A 24,271-nucleotide genomic window follows, 5' to 3' on the forward strand; every position below is an offset into this window, starting at 1 on the left:
TGTGATCAATGTCTCTGCTACGTAACTAATTTAAGTGGCTTGCCAGTGACATGCAGCTCTGCTCAATTTAAGATTGTGTCCCTTTGTATGTTCAGTACCCTCCATGGTCTGGTAAGTTCAGTGGGTGTGCTGCCCCACTGTGATGCATGATCATCAAGGATTTTCACTCCTGTGAGTGCTTTGTGAGTCTGGGACCCTGTACCATGAAATACCTCCAATAGGGATGGCCGTCCAAAGAAAAAGCATTAGCTTGAAAGTACACACTTATTAGCTTGAAAGTACATACCTTAGAGCTTTCTGTGCCCAAAGGAACCTGATAACAATCCTGCAAGCTATTCCAATTTACTGAAGAATTTGGCCTCTACCTTATCAGTAAACATTATAGACCTTGCAGTCAAATGGAAATTATTTCCTTTGAAAGTTTGCTGGGGTCCAGGCAGGATTGATTCCACTTCCTGCCCTCCTCTTTCCTCCAGTACAATTCTTAAGCAATATCCCCAAGCTTTTTATATTCTGTGAGTAATGCCAACAGCTCTTACGTTTCACAGCTCTCCTTAAATCTCTCTCTCGCACTCTTTCTAGGGCTAGTGAAACATTTTGCATCCTCCCATAACTGGATCTTGGACATCACCTTTTCCTGCTAACATGTGTTCACAATGATGCAGTTTCATAGTTGGTAGGGTCAGAAGGGACCTGAGCAGATCATCAAGTCCGACCCCCTGCCATGGCAGGAAAAAGTACTGGGGTCAAACGACCCCGGCAACTTAGTTCATTCATGTCTGGTACAGAGGTGTAACCCCCTTATTTACTATGCCAAGCACCTTGTGACCATGTAAACTGAAGACTATGTTCCTCTGTGTGCTACTGCAATTCAGGGTGTGGGCAGACAATTAAAATGTTTCATAAGCCTTTAAAATTTTTCATATGTGCAGCTGGTACAGAAGTGTTCCAGAAGCATTTGAAACACTGCAAAACAGGACCTCTTAACATGACGTACCACTCTGGTGCATTTCACTTCAGGTTACATCTGCCATGCAAGGAGGAAGAGGTAGCACTGTCCAGCCACTGGGTAGGGCTCCAGGTCCTAAGGCACTGGTGGGTTCCCACTATAACCCCTATCAGGCCCAGAGCTGGGCTTACCTCCCCCCATCCACTACTCCCCCCTGCCAAGTGCTGGGAGGGAAGGGGGTCCACTGCCACCAGAGCTTGGCCCTTCTGCTCCAGCCCCCTGTAACTCTCTCCTCAGCTGAAAGGGGGATAGGAGAGGCAGAGAGGATTTAATTAGAGTCTCAGACTCCCAGCACCAGGACCTGGGCTAGGGATCCCTCCGCCACCTGCCTTCCAGTTATCTTTCTGCTGGGCTCTTGGTTTGCAGCCCCGGGAAGAGGGGGAATGAAGAGCCAAGCCCCTGATTGTTGTAGCCTGTTCTAGTGCCACCTGCAGAGGCTGCAGCCTTTGAAACCCTTCAGCCAGGACACGTTAGCCAGGGATGTATATGTCCTTCCTGGCTAAAACATTTCCTTTATGAAATGTTTCCAAGTGTGTTTCACTTGGAAATGTTTCAGTTGTTATATCTGTCTGCACCCTCAATGATTTTTTTTCACGCTAGCCAGCCCAGGGATTGTCCCTCTCATTCTTGAGCTCTTGAGTTGAATCCTTTGAACTAAACCTTCTCCCCTTTTCTGTTACTCCTTCCAGGTACATTTCTATTACTACCTGCCACCATTTCTTTCTTTAGCTCACATGGGGTGCATCTACATGTGTGGTTTACTGTGGAGTTGACTAATTAGCTCCACACTAAAGCATCACAGTCTACACATGCACCAGTATTAAGATGTAGTAAACTAATTTAAGGCCTGCCTTGACAAAGCCCTAGCTGGGATGATCTAGTTGGGGACAGTCCTGCTTTGAGCAGGGGGTTGGATTAGATGATTTCCTGAGGTCCCTTCCAACCCTAACTTCCTATGATTCTATGACTAACTTGGCAATAGGATAATACTGTTGGGGACAGCACTATCTTGTAGGTGGTGACTGGGCAGGGACCAGGCTCCTACCTGTTGCTTAGCCACACAGCTCTGCATGTCTGGCACCCTTGTGTCCCAGCCAGCCCCTCTGGCACCTGGAGCCCAGGGCTGACCTGCCCCCCCACAAGCCTTCTTGCTAGCTCACGTATGCTCTGCCCTGGCTCAAAGTGCTGCTGCCCCAGGCACACACAGAGACGCTGCACCTGAGAGCAGCTCACTCCAGCTCAAAGTGCTCCTGAGTTTGTGCTGAAGTAATTGCAGTATTTGCACTAGATGCATCCACGAGGATCATTTGTGCATATTTTCATTACCTCTAAATCTGAAGTTTGCAGCATCCCATTTTGGAGTGGTCAACACCAGCTCTTCCCTTTCATTTGAAGACTCCTCACATTTTATCTTAAATGCCTGCGTTTTCCTGCATGTGTATACATTTTGGCAAAGTAGCTGCACTTGTTACAAACTCTGCCTTTCTGCCTGACATCTGGCTGGACATTTTATTTTTAATCCTTGTGCCAGCTACTGCATTGCTGATATCATTCCTTGTTTAACAGCTTTTCCCCTTTTGATTTTGAGTGCACTTTTTTCTTTGCTAGTTCCACTCTGTTTACAATTGCATGAGCTCTGTCTCTCACTGGGATCTTGTGTTTGCATTTCTGTTTATTCTGCTGCTTGGCATTGGTTATTGTTTTTTCTAGTATTCTGTCCAAACCACAAACAGACCTGCAGCATAACTGAGGAAGCGTATCTGGGGCAATAGCCCCAGGCACCACCTTTGGGGGTGGAAGCATGCTGTTATAATGGCAGCTAGCCATGCCACTGCCATTAGCAACCGTGGCGTGAAGCTGTCCCGCTATGCCGTTGGAACAGATTTTCACAAACTTGTATTTTTGCAGCCTAAAATCATTGACATGGAATGCTGGACCTTTGTAATATTCCAACTGAGCAAAACTATTTTTTTAATTTTAAGTTTATAAAGATATCCTTGATGAATATTCTCTTCTTTTTTGGGTCCTTCTGCAGAAGATGGAGCTCTCCCGGGTAATTTTTTCGGGACATACTTATCCTCAAATATTCTTATGAGTTCTGAAAGGTTAGTCAGGATGGCTCAAACACCCACAGGCCAGTCGGCCTGGCAGAACCACAAGCATGCAGAAGGACTGACTTGACCATTTGTGGCTTAGTTGATCCAGCAAAGGATTTCTGTAAAGGATTCTTATGACTTCTATAAAGGATGTCATCATTGCTTAGTCTGGAAAGCAGCACTGCATGATCAGGCATCAGAAAGAACAGGCCATTTCTTTTGTCATGTTCTACCTGACTACCTATCCTGTGCAGTTCTTACTGCAGAATGAATCTTTTCCCAATCTCTTCCATATTTCACATGATTTTTAAGGATGGTGGATGACTTTCACATTGTGGTTCTTGCAGGTCCTTCAGTAACCATTTCCATGTTACTTTTTAGGTGGTTGTAGCGTATATTTCATTCAGGAGAAATTCGTTCTCCGGTTGCTCTTTTCCAGACTTAAAAAATGAGTGCCTCCCACTCCGGGAGCCAAGTGGTATTTTGCTGATGCTGAGATAGGCTTTAGAATAGCTTTTTTATTTCACTAATAATAAATAGCTTCTGAGGGAAACGGCATTGACACTGCAGTACTCTTTTACCTGGCTGTATTTCCTTGCTCTGGTTCTGCCACTGCTTTATGTCTCCATGGGTAAGAGAAACTAAGAGTCAACAGAAAGAGTGGCACTGCAGGACATGTGAGAACTGCAGATTTACAGTCCCTTCAGAGGGGACTGCTGTACTAGCAGGGACTGGACCCAGGACTATAATTTCTAAAAACAACAGTCTTCCACAACTTGAGCTAAAGGAGACATCTTTAATCTGACACAAAATAGGAAACTGCATTATTAACATGACCAGACATTCAATTGGGTTTGGTCTCACATTCTAGGCCAGTGCATCAATTCCTTGTTCCCCAGGTTAAATGACCAGGCCCAAGTTTCTGTGGTATAAAGAATTCATGTCTTACAAGGGGTACTATTTTTTTTTTTTTAATGAATCATGGCAGCCTGCCCTTTCAAACATCATAGCCACTGGGTAGGACTGGAAACACTGTGGACTTCAGGCATCAGTGCAAATTTGTCTAATAGTGGTGTTGTGCTTGCGGTCATGACCTAAAATAGATTGTTGCCATGTAGTTAAGTTTTAGCAGTCTATATACTTATGGGACCGAGTCTCTGGGTGCAATTTCCAGCAATGACCCTAGTGTCTATGGGTGCATTTGACTGTGGCTCCTATACATGCAGGCCTATTTGCTACAGTTCTACAAATGCCTATTGTAGGCAAGAGGTAATGTTCTGTTCCCCCTTGTACTGTCGTGTCTGCCACCTATATGCGTCATTTTGATGAGGGAAACATACCCACAAGTGTACCCACATCTGGCGTAACTCATTTTTTATCACAGGTTTGGCAGACCAATCAACAGGAAGAAATTTGCAATCGTTTTCAGGTGACTGCACTTTGTTTCCCATCGATTTCCGTGCTGACTCCATGACAGAATAATGAGGTATGCCTGATGCCAATCACTACCTGTGAATGCCACTGCACATCCTTCCATATGATTGAACTGCCACCGCATCACAAAGGAGCGAGCATAACTTTGATACACTCAGGAGGTGAAATTGCAAGTACAACTGTGAAGCTTGAAAGGGAAGTGCCAGAAAGCAGAGTACATGCTACTACTTGTCATTTAGCAGAGACAAAAGTGCGTGTAACAAAAATAACATTATCAGATTAGCAACACCTGCAACCAACAGCAACATATCTGCAGAGATAGGGGATCTGTCAACTGTCATTATAACACCATTGTGAGTGCCACAATACATTAAGTGGGATAAAGAGGTGGTGTTCTAACAGGTGCAATTATAACGGTGTTGAAAGGGACACTGTCACAGCTTGTAGAACTGAAATTAGATCTCCAGTCTTGTGTGTGGGTGTGCATTGTGATGCATGCCATGTTGTGCCTCAGCTCTGCCTGATGGCTCCATTCTTAAAAACCAGCATGGCATTAAACCTGACAAAAATCCTGCTCTCAAGTATGGAGCTCACATAGTTCACTAGCCCACTTGCTTGCAAGCTAGGGGTGGGGGTGGAGGGTGTCATCATGGTAAATTGTCGATCGGTGTGACAGACAACATATTAGGGCTAGCACCTGGCAAAGTAGTGCCCTGATGCATGACTGAGACCTCTTGTATGTCTGCTATATAAATAAATAAATGACATCTCCTTCTGCTACTTCCGCTGCCCTTGAAATCCCAGAATTGCTCATCAGTTTTCAAAACTTTCCAACGTTAGCTTCACTTAGAGTCTTGACCTTAACTTCCTGTGAGGATCATCAGATGCCTACTCTCGTCACATAAAGCAAAGGATTCTGTTAATTTGAGTTCAAATTGCTCCAAACTACAAAGCATGAGATATAACAGTATGTATATTCTAAACATACGCACTCACTTTTTTTTCATTTATACAGAATACCCAGTATATATGAAGTGATGGAAGCATAGTTGAATGGACACTGTATTTCTCTAATTGAAATGCAGGTGGTAAAAATAAAACATAGGTTAATAAAGAGACTATCAATAAGTTGGGACAGTAGGATAGATTCCCAAGGTTAAGATTGTATCCAGCCACCTGCTCAAAATACAACAAGTACCGGCCACATGAAATGCTATTGTGTTTTAGGCACATCCTGATTCAAAGACTTTAATCTGTGTGTTGGGGTATTACTAACACCCTCATTTTAGCCAAACAGCTATATGTTGTGTCTGGAGGGCATGTGTTTGAAGCAGAGTGGTCCAACCCAATTAATACATCCCCCAAGCAGCCCAAGTTTTTGCCTTTTTTAAGAAAACAAAATCTTTGGAATGTTAATTAGAAAAAATGAGGGGCCTGAGCATGGTGGAATCATATTGTTCATATCACACAGGGCTCAAGCAGAGGCTCCATAGAGTAAACTAGTTAATCAAGGGCTGCAGTTTGACTTTCAGGGCCAAAACTGGCGTTCATGGGTACAAACCATAAGCTTTGTTTTACTCAGTGGATTGACCCTAGTGTACCCTCATCACTGATAGAAAACCCAGGTCCTCCATTTGACTTCAGTATATGAGTCAGCCATTGTGTCCAGTTGGTTTCTTTTGGGCACAAAGGTGAAAGCAACCTTCTGCTGCCATTTATTAGGCTATATCCAGTTGGGGCCCCAGAAGGCATAGATTCTTATGGGAGGGCTAAATGTGAAAACCTCCATTAATGACTGTTAAATACTTTCCCATCTCAGTCGCACCAAAAATGCTTCAACTAAAATATAACAACTTGAATCTCTACTTAAAGAAGGCCTATCTGTTTACTGAAGGAGGGATGGAGAACCATAGAAAGAGAGGGAGAAAACTGTCATGATTTTTCTGCAGTTTCCTGTAGCTCTGGTGCTAGAGTCGAGTAGAACCTGTCAGATTTGGCAGGAGCACAGGCTGAACCACAGAATATAGTAGGGCTTTTTAGCACAGTCCAACAGCCAGACTTTGTTTGCACTATGTGAGAAAGCTGTAGCAGGGACACTGGTGCATACGTTTCTCACATTACTTGTCTTCAGAGTTTCTCCACATTCCTGTCCATGTTTGCCACAGATGTTTTGATGTGTGCTCTCACAACTTGCCACTCAACAGCCAGTGGATTTTTAGATCCTTGAACCACTTATCCCACCATGTCTAGCAATGATAGCAGAGAACAAGGACTCTTGTTTATTCCCAGATCCAAGGCATTACATGAGGAGATGGAGACAGGGGGACCAAGAAGCAACTACAGCCAAAAATGATCTAGACTGGACCTAAGCCAATGCAAAATGTACCATTTAATCTATGTTTGAGCTAAAGATTTTCTTTCAGCTATTGCAATGACCCATAATAGCCAACATTTTGAAAGCTTCTGGGAGGACTGCTGTTTGCAGATGCCTGGATGAGAACTCAGGGTGTTCCCAATCAATTTATTCAGATGACAGACACTTAATGTGGCAAAGAGTGCTGGGACTGCTTTGCTGGCTTAAGCTTTTCTGCCTGTTGAAGTAGCCTAGGTTCAAATGTATTCCAAAGGGACTAGACATTGGATTTATGACACATTATAACCTGCCTGACATCTGATTCCCCAGGTACCTCTCCACTATTTACCTGCTACATTCATTTCCCTTCCCTCCCCCCACCAGCCTGTCTCTCACCTACTGACTCCTCAGTTTGCATCTGTACTGACTACCTGTCTTGCGACACCCCAGCCTCTGGCCTCTTTACTATTCGTTCCATCCAGGAGGAGCACACACCAACTGCTTTTCAACCCACAAGCTTGCTAAGACAAAAATTTCCCAACAACTTAGTTGGTCTAATAAAAGGTATCAGATTCACCCAAAGAACCTTATCTGCTATATCCTTAGACCAACATGGCTACAACCTACACCCCTGTTCCAAAGGGACTGGCATATTGTTATATGAATTTAGGCCAAGAGAAAGGATCAATATCATTCCCATAATCCAGAGTTCTGAAATAACTGTTCCTTGAATCACATATAACAACAGTGACAGCACCAGCTAGGCATTCAGGGGCAGATGACTGAGGCCTAGCACAAATTCATCAACCCTGCTGCTTCAGTAAACTGGCTGGCCAGTGCTTGCTTGGACAGACATTTAGGTACATTTATAGTAATATACCCTAGGCCCAGAGAAGGGCTATTATTAATCATTGCATACTTCCAGAAAAAGCTGCATGCTCCAATATTTAAACAAACTTCATTTGACTCACCAGAAGAGCAACAAAGACAATTAAGAGGTGGAAGGGCGGGACCTTCCAGCCCCTAACAACTATATGAAACTATAAAACCGTAGCAGAGAAACATCTTGGGATCCTGGACTTATGCTGACTATATTTAAGAGGAAAAATGCTGCTCCTGTTGGGAGCTCGGCTTTAGTTTTGTTACCTTATGCCAAGAGGTGCCCCTACATTTTTAGGAACACTTGTGCTAGGGTCTATTTTTGTTACCTTCCTATAATGGAGAAACTGAGGCACGTAGGCATTATACAGTTTCCTGACTCAAAAATTATTAAAAGAGTTTGGAGGAAAAATAAACCCAACGGCATCCTGACTCCTGGCATAACAGTCCGCGCTCTCAGATCACTGCAGCACACTGCCTCCCTCAGAAATGCTGACAGAGTCATTCACGCTGAAAGTCACTAGAAGCAGAGGAAACACTACGTGAATTGCTTAAGATTAGCACCACCCATAGCTTGAAAGCAGACAACTGCTCCTGTGGGCTGCTTGAGACAAATAGGCATAGCACACACATATACAGGGAAGTTGTTCTGATGCAGATCTCATCAGTGCAGCAAATGACAAGCTAGTCCCACTGACAAAATACCAACAGCCTCTTAGGCCTTCTTCAGACTGGTAAATAGTACTGTATTTAAACCTGATATGCGACTCAAGGTAGCTTGCCGCTGACCACAACTTTTCAGTCAGTATTGACACCGCTTGTCTCTGTCCATTATGGTGAAACCCTGAAACATCATGGCAGCTGACTGCCATTCTGTCTCGTAGCAGCCTTCTGATCAACTGTGTAGTGATGCGAGAGGAACTCAGTCTAAATATGAAAGGTCTAATAGGTACTAATGCTGTTGAAGCTGCTGCTTCATTAGCATTGCCTTTCCTCTGACCGTGACCAGAGCAGAGAGAACAGAGATCTTCAGGGCAAGGGTAATGTCATTGAATAGGGACACTTCACTTACAGTGAGAGTATGGGGTGAGGAGGGAGAAACAGTCTAAAGTTGGTGTGACACCACCATTGCTTGCCTCACCAAGAACGATGATTCAGAACACATACGGACACAAGGGATGTGGGGTGGGGCATGCTACTAAACTAAAGCTTAGGCTGTACAGTGTTTGTTTTGCTGGCTTGGGTAGGTTCATTAAGTGCTACAGTAAATAAGATGTTTGTTATAGCGGTAATTCACAAAGCGGCTCCGTGGGTATTTCCAAATTAAATAAATGCACTTTGAAAGTAGCTGTATGCAGCTTGTATAAAGCCCGAAACATCCTCAGCCCCTAACTCCATGGCACAGCCACGGGTGACACTGTACACATTTTGCTGTCTTTCTCTGTGCCTTATTGATCTGTCCTAGTTACAGCTGCTGGCAGTTACAACTTGTTTTACCTGGCTCTGTGGTTATAGATCAAATCTACAGTTAAGATTTCCATTATACTTCCCATTATAAAATGGGCATGCTGGATCCCCTGGCTGCTGACCCTGGGCTCCATTTATGAGTCCAGTTTTGATCTCAACCCACACCTGCAAAATATCCTTTCCTTCTATTGGTAGAGAAGGGTGGGAGAAAAGGGATGGGAGAAGAGGGGTGGTTTGAGGCAAATCAGGCCAGCCATTTATGAAATAGCAGAGTGGAAATACATGCTCTTAATGGATAATTGAAAGTTATCCATCCTGGAAAACACAAGCTTCTGAGTTGTATAAAAATTCAAAGGAGACTGAAATTTGTCTGCCTCTCTGCTCTACATTTGGTATCAATTTCACCCACACCAGGTTTATTGAAAAAAAACCTCCTTCAAATGTTGAAGATTTCCAATAAAAATGTTGGAGATTAAGTTGTCATTTTGAAACATGATTATTAGACCAAAGGGGGGTGCTTGAGAATGAAGTGCTTACGTGATCTTCAACAGAATACGTGGAGGGTGCCTGGGAAATGGGAGATGTGGATTTAAGAAAAGCTTAAAGTGCCACAGATAACTAGAGCTAGTTGAAAAATATAGAGAATTTTCATTTTTTTTAAAGTGGGGGGAAACAGGGGCAACTTTTTTTTTGGTGAAATTTTCCCTATTTTTCTATCAGTTCATTCAGTTGCCTGGACCAATACCTGGGATTATGTCATGTACCCTCCCCACAAAGGACTGGACTCCAATGCTATTCCACGGAATAGATGCATTACAGAGTGGGTGACTGATGATCATGTAAGAAACTTTACCTAGGATTATGTCACATAATGGAGTAAAGTTTCCCAACCCTGATGACGACCCAACATGAGGTCAAATATGGTGCTCTCTCATGAAGTGTTGCCAATTTTAAAGTGTCTGAAACTTCAGAAAACATCACAGAAACTTCTGCTAAAAGAAAGTTAAGGCTACAAAGTCAAGCACCCAGATAGCAGGAAATGCCAGAATTAAATGAACAACCTTTGCTTATTAAACTAATCCCAGACATCTCACTGCAACCTAGTGCTCCCTCCCCCATTCTTTGGTTTACACACTTGTTGTCCTTTACACAAACAAGGACTTTGGGATAGAGACCATTTTTTCACTACATGGGGCACAATACTTAGCATAGTGCTGCTCTGATTCCTCATTGTAGCCTTTAGGCTACAATGTACTGCAAAAAGAAATTCAATAATCTGCAAAATTCAATACTGCAAAAAGAAATTCAATAATCATCATCGTCATCAACTTTGCTACTCAGGGTTCTAGCACGACCTTTGGCTGCCACACAAAGGCTTAAGGATTTAGGGCTAGAGCCAGACAGATCATCTCGGTATCTCCCCTTTGGCACTGAAATATCAACAGTTTGTCTCCTGGCTCCAGAAGAGCATTTCATATAATGGGGTACTGAGCCTATGTTTCCTGTAGATTGAATAGGAAGAGGAAGGCATCACTGATGGTTCATAAGGCTCAGAAATGCCTATAGTCAATAGGAAATGCAAAGCACAGGAGCATGTCTGAGTCTCTCTTCCTCCTTGGAGCTTAGATAACTCCCTCTACTTGGGAGCCAGAACATTGGTGCCTTACTGAACAGTGGATGGTGATGGTGCTCACTTTTTGCATCATGACCTGTTGGTTAGGAGACTTACTCAAGAAGTGAGCAATCAGATGCTTAGCCCTCCAAAGCTTGTAAGGACTTGAATCTACATCTCCCACTCACTAGGATAATGCCCTTGGCTGCACAGTGACCCTGGTTCTCCAACTGGATGGGTGGAGGGTGCTTGGGAAATGGGAGATATGGGTTTAAGAAAGGCTTAGAAGCCAGGTCTCCTACTTCTCAGGCAAGTGCTCCACAACCACTAGGCAAATATGCAAAAGGTGGGCACTCTTCCCCATGGATCTGTATGCTCCGAGGACTTAGAATTTAGATACTCTCCTAACTTCTGTTCTGTATCACAGTAGAGTATAGGCAGGAGTTTAGTGCTTTAGATCATTCCTGATCATGGAAGCACACTTCCTCCAGATCATGGGCAGAGCTATGGGCACCAAAATGGCCCCACAGTATGCCAACCTTTTTATGAACCACCTGGAAGAAGAATTTCTCAAGGACTGCACCATCAAACACTTGCCATCATACTTAAGATGTAATCAATGACATCAACATTTGGACTGAAAACCTGTAATTTCTGACTGAGTTCCATCAGAAATTAAACAATCATCACCCCTCCATCCAACTATCTCTTAAATACTCCAGCACCAACATCTTTTTAGACATGATGATCAGTATCCAGAATGGTAAAATACAGACCACATTATCAAGAAACTCTGGACCAACATACATATCTGCACAGAACCAGCAATCACCCTAAACACACCAAGAAAGCTGTGATACACAGCCAAGCCCTCAGATACCACCAAATTTGCACTGAAGAGAACACCTGGAATTACCACCTCACAAATCTTAAAAAAGGTTTTCACTCAACAAGGACACTCCTCCAGAGATAGATCGCACATTTGAAAGTGCCACCCAGATACCACAAGAATTGCTGTAGTACAGAAGGAAAACCCCCACAAATCGCACACTGCTGGTTATGACATATCACTCCTCCCTCGAACCTATAATGAAAATCCTCAAACAACTGCAACCCATACTAAAAGGACACCCATTTCTTAAAGACATCTTCCCAGAACCACCCATCCTAGCCTTAAAACAAGCACTGAACCTCGCTAACCTCATCACCAGAAGCAAACTTCCTATGGCCCAAAACACACTGAATGGATACAGACCATGCCATGACAAGAAATGCAAAACCTACCAACATATCTACACCACCCCCTCAATTATTACACCCCACAACAGAACCATCACTATTCCTGAATCTTACAGCTGCACCTCCAGAAATGTAATACATCTAATCCAATGCACCAAATGCCCTGATGGAAAATACGTAGAAGAGACCAAACAACTGCACACCAGAATGAACATACACTGGACATCTATTAAAGACAAGAATACCCAATTACAGTGGGGGTACATTTCTCACAAGAAAACCGCTCTCTCCCCAATCTCTCAGTTTTAATCCTCCAAGGGAATTTACAAAACACTTTTCACAGGCAAGCCTATGAACTTCACTTCATCAACCTCCTGGATACACAAAATCATGGACTAAATATAGACATTGGATTTATGACACATTATAACCTGCCTAACATCTGACTCCCCAGGTACCTCTCCACTATTTACCTGCTACATTCATCCCCATTTCTGCCTCTCCACCCCAGCCTGCCTCTCACCCACTGACTCCAGTTCCAGGCACCACACTTCAAGGTTGTGGACAAGCTCAAAAGGGTGCAGAGAAGGGCCATTCACATGATCAAGGGCCTGGAGGGCAGGCCCTGTGAGGAGAGACTTTGGGATCTGGGACTGTACAGCCTGAGCAAAAGCAGGCTGAGAGGTGACTTGATAGCCACCTACAAATATGTCAAGGGATGGACACAAGCTAGTTGAGGAAAAGTTTTGACTGAATGAAAGGAAAAACTTTTTTCTGTATGGGTAACTAGAATCTGGAACACACTTCCAGCAGAGGTGGTGCAGTCACCATCTCTGGTGGTCTTTAAGAGGAGACTGGACAAATACCTTGTTGAGCCTGTTTGAGCCCAATTACCTCCTGCCTGTGGCAGGGGACTGGACTTGATGATCTTATAGGTCCCTTCTGGTCCTTCCTTCTATGATTCCTCAATTTACTTCTTCACTGACTGGCTTTCTTACATGCATACCAGCCTCTGGCCTCTTTACCATTCATTCCATCCAGGAAGAGCACACATCAACTACAGATGCTTCCTCAGCCTGACAAAGGGTTTTTAAACCTGAAAGCTTGATAAGAAAAAATTTTCCAACTATTTGAGTTGGTCTAATAAAAGATATCAGATTGACACAAAGAACCTTGTCTGCATAGATAAGTAGATTCATAGATTCATAGATGTTTGGGTCGGAAGGGACCTCAGCAGATCATCAAGTCTGACCCCCTGCCCTGGGCAGGAAAGAAAACTGGGGTTAGATGACCCCAGCCACATGCATGTCTGCTTCCTCTTAAAGACCCCCAAGGAGGGGAAAGCACCACCTCCCTTGGAAGCCCATTCCAGATTCTGGCAACCCTTACCATAAAGAAGTTCTTCCTGATGTCTAACCTAAATCTGCTCTCCATCAGTTTGTGTCTGTTGTTCCTAGTTACTCCAAGGGGTGCCCTGGTAAACAGAGCATCTCCTATTCCTTGCTACCCTCTCCCCACCCCCGCCCCCAATGAATTTGTAGGTGGCCACAAGATCACCTCTCAGCCTTCTCTTGCAGAGGCTGAAGAGATCCAGCTCCCTCAATCTCTCCTCATAGAACTTTGCCTGCAGACACCTAACCATACGCATGGCCCTCTTCTGAACCCTCTTGAGGTTGTCCACATCCCTCTTGAAGTACAGCACCCAAAAATGGATGCAATACTTCAACTGCGACCTGACCAATACTGCATAGAGGGTAAGTATCACCTCCCTGGACCTGTGCATCATGCACCTGCTAATACATGATAAAGTGCGGTTAGCTTTACGGATCAATTCGTCACACTGATGACTCATGTTCATCTTGGTGTCAACAATGACTCCGAGATCCCTTTTCACTCCTGTGCTGCTAAGAAGGTCCTCCCCCAGCCTGTAAGTGTGTTGGTGATTCCTTCTCCCTAGGCACAACACTTTGTACTTGTCTTTGTTGAACTGCATCCTATTCCATTCTGCCCACTTTTCCAACCTGTCCAGATCCACCTGGATTCATTCCCTACCCTCTGGTGTGTTAATTTTACCCCATAATTTGGTATCATCTGCGAATTTGGTCAGAGTGCTTTCCACGCCCTCATCCAAGTCACTGGTGAAGACACTGAACAGCACAGGTCCAAGGACTGAGCCTTGCGGAACTCTACTGCCCACATCTCTCCAAGTCAATACTGACCCATGCACCAACACTGTCTGGGTGTGACTCCTAAGCCAATTTGCCACTCACCTGACCGTGTAATTATCTAAGTCATAGCCGCTCAGTTTAATTAAGAGACTAGGATGAGATACCATATCAAAGGCCTTCTTAAAATCTAAGTAAATGACATCTACCTCAATTCCTTCATCTAAGCATTTTGTGATCCAGTCATAGAAAGAAACAAGGTTAGTCAGGCAGGATCTACCTGCTATGAATCCATGCTGGTTACCTTTCAGCATTATTTTTCCCACTGGACTCCCACAAATGTGATCCTTAATTTTTTCAAAGGTTTTCCCAAGGATAGGGGTGAGACTAACCAGTCTAAAGTGACCCAGATCCTCCTTCCTCTCCTTCTTGAAAATAGGGACCATATTCCCTTTTCCAGTCCTCTGAGACCTGACCTGAGCACCATGAGCGCTCAAACAGCTGTGCCAATGGCTCTGCTATGACACTGATCAATTCTATCAGCATCCTAGGATGAAGATCATCCAGGCCTGCTGACTTAAAACACATCCAGTCCTTCCAAGTGCCTCTTCACCAAGTCAGTGGTAACCGTTGGTGGGCTGGTGTCCCTTTTGTGCTTGTCTATAATCCAACTGGGAGATTTGTCTTGATCTGTGTTCAGGAATATAGATACAAAAAACTCAGTGAAGAGCTCAGCCTTATCCCCCCCCTATTTGTCACCAATTGCCCTAATTTGTCCTGCGGGGGTCCTGTGCTACCCTGTGCCTTCTTTTTACTCCCTATATACCAGAAGAAGGGGTTTTTTTGTCTTTAATCTTTGTTGCCAGCCTAAGTTCCATTTCTGCTTTGCCTTTCTGACTGCCTCCCTGCAAGTGTGGGCCAAGTAGGTATGCTCCGCCTTGGAAGCTACTCCCTGTTTCCACAGCCTGTATACCTCTTTTTTTGCCCCTAGGCTTTCTTGGATTTCCCTGTTCAGCCAAGACGGTTTTCTTAGCCCCTTTGCCCCCTTTAACAAACAGAACACACATTCACCCTTTGGTGGGGGGGAGAGGAGGTGGCAAATCTTAGACCAGGTTCTGCCATTTTTAAACCAGTCTATGTGTGCCAAACTTCTGTTCTGTTATGGGTACAGACCAGTTTCCAATCACTTATAGTCTGTACCTGGCATTGGATACCTAAATCCTGCTTGAGCACTTACACTGGACAATGGAATTCTGGCCAAGTAAGGACTATGGAGGAGCAGGCCCCAGTATATGCATCAGAGGATGCCTGTGAATATCAATGAACAGGAAGGGATGCTCCCTGGGGGGGAATTTTGCTGTTTGATCTGTGCTCTCTCCTGGATCTTTCCTCTGACAGAGAACACTTTTTTATCTTGTGTCTTATAATGTTGAGGAGGAAGAAGACAATCATGGTAAACATGAATAGGTTGTCAGAGCAGAATAAATAACATTCATGATAAATAACAAGTCCTGGCATGGATAGAGTAGCTGTTTCCCAGCCTTCCTCTCCGTCTCACAAACATCAAATTTTGCTGAAGAGAAACTGATGTAGAAACTGCCAAAAAATGAGATACACAATTTTTATCTACACAGGCACACATCTAAGAAAAAGTCCAAACCACAACTGGGAAGAGGGAAAATGTAGAGCCACAACTCTTGAGGAGGAAACAGTGACCCGTTTTCACAGATAAAGATACTGGATGCTCCACAGACCTCCAGAATTGAAAGTAGTTTAATCCTTTCTAATTTTGGTTACTGTAGGCACCTCAGTGTGTGATTGAGAGCAGGCTAATTAACTCTGCTCAGAGGCATGACTAATTGGCCCTGGGGAAGTGCTGCTTGAACATAGCTCTACTGCTTCTGATGCAGAAGTAAGTCTGCCGCTACTTCCCGAACTAGAAAGCAGCAGGGCCACATTCATGCAGTAATAGAGGCCTTCATCTCAGCAGATGCAGCAGGGTGCCACATAGAAGGGTCCCCAATCAGTTCATCAAAATTTAGGTCTCCCATGTCAGGTGATACTTGGGCATCCAAAGTACTCAGGGATTCCTATGGAAAATTTGGGATGGCAAGGCCCATTGTCTAGTATTGATTCTGTGTCATTTAAATGTGTTACATGACGTGAGAGAATAATTACAGATTCTTGTGTGCAATAGAGAACACCATACAACTGGTGATGAACTACATCCAAGAGAGGTGAAGCTGGCATGACGAGGAATTCCAGTCACATCACAGACATGTTTTACTCTATATGTTTCCTAGGCCTAATTCAGAAAAGGTATGAAACAAATGAAATTCCATTGACTTCCTAGGAACTACATCCACTAACACTAGGGATGAATTAGACCTTTGGTCTTTCTGACCATTTTACTTCACCCACTTTCGAATTCACCCTTAACAAATAAGAGGTTCCCTTTATTACATTTAACCCAGCAGAAGTTATTAATAGCACCTCACTCTGGAAGCAATTCCCTCCAATGTTCATCCCTATAAAATTGCCTGTTTGATCATTTTGCAGCCTGCATTTTCAATCAATGTACTTTTAGAATCACATTAATCTGAAATGGATTATTATTGAGCTGACTATTCCTTGGGGGTATAATGAAAAGTATTCATTAATTCTCAGGGGGGAGGGTTAATTACTTTTTTTTTTACACCTGTATTAATTGCCAATAACTTTTTATTGAGTTGGTCTCATAAAGTTATTTTTTAATTACTTCTTGTGTTGCCACATCTAAAATACTTAGTCAAAACAAGAAATAGACCACGTAGGTTCTCCAGCTAAGAAACAGGAGCACATTATAAAGAGCGCAGAGCCAAAGAGGCCAATCTAATCATTGTATTCTTGGGTAAAGCATTAGATCTAGTTTGATACAATACTAGATTTTCAAGGCCCTGTGCCTTCACATATCCTCACATACAAACGAGCCAAACCCTACTTTCTATGCTCATAAAATAGACCCATTGGCCACGTCCAGACAAGCGTGCATGTGTGGTATGTGGCGCCACAGACCCCTCTGTGGTGTCACACACAGCTCATCCAAGCATTCCCTGCACTGCTATGTTGCAGTGCAGTTGGGTTTTTTTAAACCCTGGGAGATCCCGAGGTCAAAAAAACCCATGCAAAAAAAAATGTGGGGTGGCACACGTGGCAGCAATGCACACCACCCAAAACTACAGCCTAGCCAACCAGAGTCACGTTCCAGCTGCCAGCCAGGCTCCCTACTGCAGGAGCACCATGGCTGCAGCCCCTCAGGGCCCCCAGGTAAGGCTGCTGGGGCCAGCACAATTGCTGGCCCCCACCTGGTAACCTGCTGTGCACCACAGTGCATATGACACGGGCATTTCCCTGGGACAAGTAGCAATAGCACAAGGTGTGCCATAGCTACTTGTCCCTGGGGAAACAAATGTCCGTGCTCATCTGGCTGTGGCCACCGATTCCAAAATCATCTCTGCAACTGGTGCACAGGACTCATATTGACTTTCTACATGGGGCTGAGTTTTACTTTGGATGACTAAAGGGGTAGGGTTTGGCACCCAAATTACTGAAAGTTGTATAAGGGTAAATAGAACAAGAGAGAAAGTGAGAAAGTCAGAGCAAACAGCTGAGCCACCACACAGGCAATTCAGCATGCTAGTTTTGGTATTGGGAAGAATTTTAAATACTTGCTTCTAGATCCAAGAGAATTCCCCAAAAAGAGAAATGGTAAAAGGTGAAAACGTAATAAAAAATTGGAATGATGGCCTTAGAGAGCCTGGTAATCAACGTGAGCACACTTAGCTCTCCTGACTAGATCATAGTTTACAAATAAGATGATAGAAGTACTAGAAGGAGTACATTCCACTCAAAATACTATGAACACCAGTGACAGGACCCCTTACACTGGGGAAACCAGAACAACAGCTTGCCTCTTAAGAGTGGAAGCTTCATTGTGAAGCCTGGAGTAGTGCTTAGGCCTTGTTCTGCTTCCCTTCACAGGAGTGACTTTTACCTTATAGGCAACTGGGGTAGCTTTCAGCAACACCCAGAGCTTAACAACAATGTGTACACCATAAATGCACTATTGGATTCTGCCATAGCAGATATTTTGTCGTGGGAGTAATGGTGACCTCTTCCACTTGCTGATTCAGAAACAGCGGGATTGTGTGGGATGGGATAAGATGGGAGAAAGCCGCTGGTGACCAAAAACCACTCCTGCCCCACAAAGAACAGCTCTGCTACAATGAGACAATAATCTGCCCAACACAACTGCCTCCACCCTGACACGCTGAGAGCACTCCACAAAGCAAGACTGAGGCATCAAGATGCCCTGGCAGCACCAGCTCTTTTCATGTGTGTAAAAAGGGTTTCAGGGAGCCTCCGTGTATATCCTGCTGGGCCTGGGCTGGCTCCACCTCCTTGTTAGGGCCTTTGTCAGATGCAGGCAGCAATCACTCAGCGATCACCGGAGATCCTGGTTTTCTGTTTAAAAATCACAAACTCTCAGATAAAAATCACACATTCTCCCCTGTCCATCTGGCAATAGTGGGGGTGCCAGCATGGAGTTATGCCCTCCACTGCTGCTGGGTTGGGAGGGGGCAAGCCTTGCTATGACAGCGTAGGGCTTGCGGCAGCAGCACTGAGCTTCCCTGCCTGATCCCACTCCACCCTGTCACACTGGGTCCTGCCTGCTGGACTGTGGAGGCCCCAGGGGGAGCAGCATGGCAGGGAACCCAAGCCCACAGCAGGCAGCCTGCCTCCACCACATGCACAAATCTGGGGGACACATGCTCCTCTCGGGTGTGTTCGCAGCAGCAAGAAGCCAGCCCCCCTGCCCCCCAGATAAGCTGGCCGCGGCCCCATCCCACTTCCTGCACTCCAGGCCCAGGCCCCAAGCCCCATGCACCGTCCACAGCTTAAATCTTAAATGGTCCCCAGCTCTGCCCAACCCCCTCCCTCCCTACGGAGGCCTCAATCTCCCCCCACCCCCTGCTCTGACCTACCTGTGGGGAGTTGCGGGAGCTACTCTTCAGGCTGCCTGGTGGCCACGTGCACGTGTGAGTGAGCACGTGCACATGGCATCCGTTGCCTGACCACCCTGCTCCCACTCCCCCAGCCCTTTACAGGCTGGAACTCTGCAAGCCCACTGTTTCCTGTGTTTCTTTCTCCTTTAAGGGAAGAAATCCAGGGTTTTCTCCTTAAAGTGAGAAAATCCACATTTTACCACATTTTTCTGGGAAACAGAAAACCCGGCTCCCTGGCAATCACTCAGCTAGCAACACTCACAGCTTCTCAGACCACATGCCCACAACATACAGAGACCATCAAACAAACACTCATCCAGCAAAACACACAGGCAGCCCTGGCTCACTTACCTTCCCAGGGCAGGATTGGGTGCCTGGCTTCTCTTCCTCTTCTTGCTCCCAGTGAACTGCTTGCAAACTGCTTCCCTATTTGCTGGCCCTGTTCACCCTGTAGTCTGCCTGGCTGGGTGACAAAGTCAGCTGCAACTGAAAAGGGTAAAGCTAGAGAGATTTAAGGGGGACCAGGAGCAGAGGGCAGGGGGGAGGAGAGAGGAGGTGTGATGCTTATAGAGAAGCACAGAACCTGTGCTACTTTTCTGAGGGTCTGAAGAAAGACCACAGGGTTGGGGTTTTGGTTGTTTGCTCTTTGCACACTTGATTGTTTTGCAGTTCTTCCTGTGTGGACAAGGCTGCCCTTGTAAAATAAACTGTCTGGAAACCTGACCACAGAGCTGACTGACCTTAATAAAGAGGCTGGGTGAGTGACCTGCCTGCAGTGTAATACTGCAGCACTCCAATAAACAGCAGCTTCCCAGTATGAACAACTGAAAGCGCCTCAGAGAGCTGCAGCTGAGAATTAAAGACCTGAAGTGACCAAAAAACCGAGCTGTTCCCATTCTGTTTCCCTTCACACCCAGGCACTTCCTTAAGCTGGTCAGGAACAGGACCAGAAAAACCACCTTGATTTCTTCCCTTGCAGGGTAAATTTTAGGGTAGACCAGCAGGTTGATCTTTCTTTTCTATTGTAATTAACTGTTATTTAATAATGAATGTATGCACAATCCTCACATCCATTTTATGATATTCATAAAGGCCCTGGACTTCCAAATGCAACTAGCAATTCTTGGGTGCTTCATGTTAAATGCCTGAAGGGACCTTGGTTACTAGAAGGTGGGGGCTTGGCACTTTCTGAAAAAACAGAGACCTTTAAAGTTGTTTCCAGCTGGGTGCCCAGAAACCAGCCACCTTTGAAAATCAGAACCAAGACAGAGCACATACCAACTGCTGAAACTTCCTTAGCCTGACGAAGGGTTTTTGAACCTGAAAGCTTGCTTAATAATTCTTTTCCAACTATTTGGGTTGGTCTAATAAAAGATATCAGATTCACACAAGGAACCTTGTCTGTTGTAAGAGAAACACTCCAACTCTTTAGTACGTGGATTTGGAATATAAATAAGATAAAGGCAGTTACATAACAGCAGAGGGCAAAAGTTTGCGTGTGTGTGCGAACACACACACACACAATTATTAAGTGGAAGACCTCTAAGCTGGAGACGCACATGTAATGTCATTTAGGTATATAAATAGTTTTGGAAGAGAAAGCAACCAAAACTATGCTGCTGCCATGGCAAAACAGAAACCAAAGACTAAGAAGCAGATCCAGGATTTTACAAAGGGGGGTGGAGGAGCAGTGTTCGGTGCTGCACAGCTGTTACACCCCCATTCCCAGCCTCCTTCCCCCATCCCAGGCCAGAAGACCGCACCATGAGACCAGGAGTTCAGGACTTTTTTAAGTCCCCAAAGCAGGTAAGAATGACACCCCTCCTCTTTCCCCTCTCTACTCAGAGGCATATCTCTTCCCCTCTCCTTCCTCCCACTCTCTTATCTGCCTCTGCCACTGTCCCCCACTGTCCCAAAGGGTGACACCAGCTCCAGAGCTGCTTCAGCTGGGCTGCATGGGGGCCAGGCTCAGGCCAGGATAGTGGAAGTGGCAAGCCAGTTCCCCCTCCCATGCCTGCTCCCAGGCTGACAGCGAATACCCAGGAGAACCAGGCAGGCAGGGAGAACCCTCTTGCCTGCTGCTGATGCTGTCCCAGGCTGAGCCACCCCCCCCAGTGTAGGTGGACTGGGACAGGAGCTTCCCTTACCCTCAGGACAGTGGGGATAGCAGCAGCAGGCAGGGAGGGAGGAAGGGAGGGGAGGGAAGGGGAGAGGAGGATAGAGGCCTCTGAGCATGGGGGGGAAAGAAAGGGGAGGAATTCTTACCCTCTGTGGGGACTTAAAACAGTCCCTGGTTGCTGCTTCTGCCATGTGGTTAGGAAGGTGGGGTGCAACCATGCCACTGCATACCCTCTGGATCTGTCCCTGAAAGGATTAAAGATTTTCCAGAGTTCCTGCCTTAGAGAGGCAGGCATTGGATCAGTTTTCAGGAACCAAACTTCTGAAACTACAAAAGACAATCACCTCCTCCATAAAACCTTTGTTGATCAGGACAAAAAAAATGTGCATACGATGTGATAGACAAAAGTAGTCAATGTTTTGTTTTTTCTTTAACATGAAAGCCCAGCATGTAGGAAGAGCTTGACAAGATTGCATCCAATACTGCATGTTTGTAGGGTGAAGTGCCTTCTCTTTCAAAAAGACAACATTTTAATCTATACATTGATTCACCAAGATCTATTTTTTTATTAGATATTTCATACAGGAACAACCCTAGATCAATCCCATTAGAATGATGAAATCCATGTCAATCCAGAACTTCACATGATGTGTCATTTATTTAAGACAGTGCTAACTACATATTATACAGGTCTTGGTGGGTGGTAAATTGATTTGCTGCTTGTAACATCATTTTAACTAGCTAATATGCCAGTACAATCAGTAAAAAAAAAATTGCATACAGTATAAAATAATTATGGGCATCTTCACTGGGTCCTATTAGGAGTAACAAGTTAAAATGGGGATAGTGATCTCTCACTGTGGAAAATGGACTCTCCTAAGCAGAAACTGCTGCTGCTGAGAACTGTTAATGCCTATAACTTAAATATAGCTGAATCTCAACTTTAAATGCCATGTTACACTGAGACAGGCAAGAGGGAGGCGGGCTATAGCTCACAGACAGAAGTCTGTTGTACTTCCTGGGCCTACAGTGGGGTGCGATATGCTGGAAAAGTTCCAGAGGGGTGAGGTCAAGCTTCACTCTGACCAGTGGTTTTCAACATTTTTAGAGTCAGGCCATCATCCACAACTTTTTAAATTTGGCAATCCCCAGTTGAGAACCACTATTTTGCTACCTCCACTTACCTCAGTGATTCTCGGCCAAATATCTTACATTAAAACTACATCTTCATAACATCTTCACTGCTCAAGATAAAAACTGGTGCAGCTGAATACACAAGAGGAACCAAACTATTTTCCTTCAATATAAAAGTCAAGCAGGTAGGAAGAGCCTGACTAGATTTTACGCAGCTATTGCAGGGTAAAGCACACGAGAAGTGATGGGTTACATAATGAAAAGAGCCAATGCTTTTCCTGGCAAGACTTTGTGGACTTGATTCTGCACTCCCAAAGCCAGGCAAGACTAGTTATAATTGGAGTTTAGCCTAGATGAGGCTAGCAGAAATTAGATGCCATTGGAAAAAGGAAAACCCACAGAACACATTCACCAACAGCGTCTAATACTCACCCCATCTCCCTGACATATCTCATTTTCTGCACATCACCTGTAGTAATAATTTCCTTTCTGCAGCTGAACTATGTCTCCTTAATATTCTTTCCTGTAACTTGATCCAAGACTCCCCATCAAGGGTGGATCTGGGGAGGGGGGAAGAGGGGAGTTGCAGTGGTACAGTTGCACCCCACTTTGATTCCTGGTCCACCCAAACTTTGAAGCCAACTGTTGGGAAGAGGCAGGAGCATTTCTAGCCTGACAGTGCTGAGGGAGTTCACAGATATCTCTTTTCTATTTCATATCCCTGCAGACTATTTTTAGTTCTAGCCAAAAGCTTTAAATCAGGTGTGTTAATGTTAACTCAGGTGTGGAAATGACTGATAGTGAAGCATTGGATGCCCTGTCAAGATGCTCAAGGAGGCTACGTTTTGATTTTATAAATCTGAATAAGAGGTGTACATTTAACTATAATAACTACAGGACTAATAAAACAAGTTATCTTTGGACTATTTTTGCCTAGCTTGTTGTGTTTTATTAAACTTAATATATAAGATAGCAACGGTTTACTAATTTGCTTCGATCCTAAACTGAATAATGTAACACTGGGCTGCTAGCATATTAGTAAATCTTCTAGTTTCTCTTTAACTAAAGAAAAATATGTGATATGCGTGGTGATGCACCACACACCCTGCATCCCATTAGGTTTAAGGGGAAAAACTGGGAGAAAGCCAACATAAGCCAATGAGTACACAGCTCAGACTGGTGCATCCTCTAGGGGTGAAGTCAAAAACTCTATATCCTCCCAAAGAGGATGGAAAAATAGATGCCAAGGCTCATGTGAAACAGACAAGAACAGCCAAAGCAAACAGATTCTCAGCTGAACAGGCCACAGAACAGTAGCCAGCTAAACAGTGGTAAAAAATAAAAGTATTTCTACACCAATGCCGTAAGTCTAAAAACTAAGATGAGTGAACATGAATGGCAGTGATGATATTGACATATATGTTTCTGAAGTGTGGTGTAAAGAGGAAAATCAACTGGACACTGTAGTTCTGATGTACAAACTACACAGGAATGATTGACCAGGTAATAGATTAAGTTGCTCTAAAGCACAGTGCCTTAGGGAACTCGTGTTAATTTTTGCCACTTTGCGGGGCTGGGCTGGTGCTCACACTAGTGAGCACCAGCCCAACCCCAGCCCCAGCAGGGATCAAGGGGGAGAGAGGGGAGGGGGAGGGAGCAGCACAGAGCTGCTGGCTGGACTTTACCGGACCAGAGCTGGAGGGGCGGGACACAGGGAAC

The 24,271-nt window shown here is 44.7% G+C and overlaps 1 long non-coding RNA gene across 1 annotated transcript in view; it reads right to left on the reverse strand.

Annotated features, from left to right (window-relative positions):
• The window catches only part of LOC132247738 (uncharacterized), a 33,266-nt gene extending 13,529 nt beyond the window's left edge, over nucleotides 1-19,737 (reverse strand). The window contains exon 1 of the long non-coding RNA XR_009459112.1: nucleotides 19,651-19,737. This is a non-coding gene — a long non-coding RNA (uncharacterized LOC132247738). The remainder of the gene's footprint in view (nucleotides 1-19,650) is intronic.
• Nucleotides 19,738-24,271: the final 4,534 nt, after the last annotated feature.

The sequence above is a fragment of the Alligator mississippiensis genome, chromosome 1 (genome assembly GCF_030867095.1).
Source record: "Alligator mississippiensis isolate rAllMis1 chromosome 1, rAllMis1, whole genome shotgun sequence".
In the NCBI taxonomy this organism is placed as follows: domain Eukaryota; kingdom Metazoa; phylum Chordata; order Crocodylia; family Alligatoridae; genus Alligator; species Alligator mississippiensis.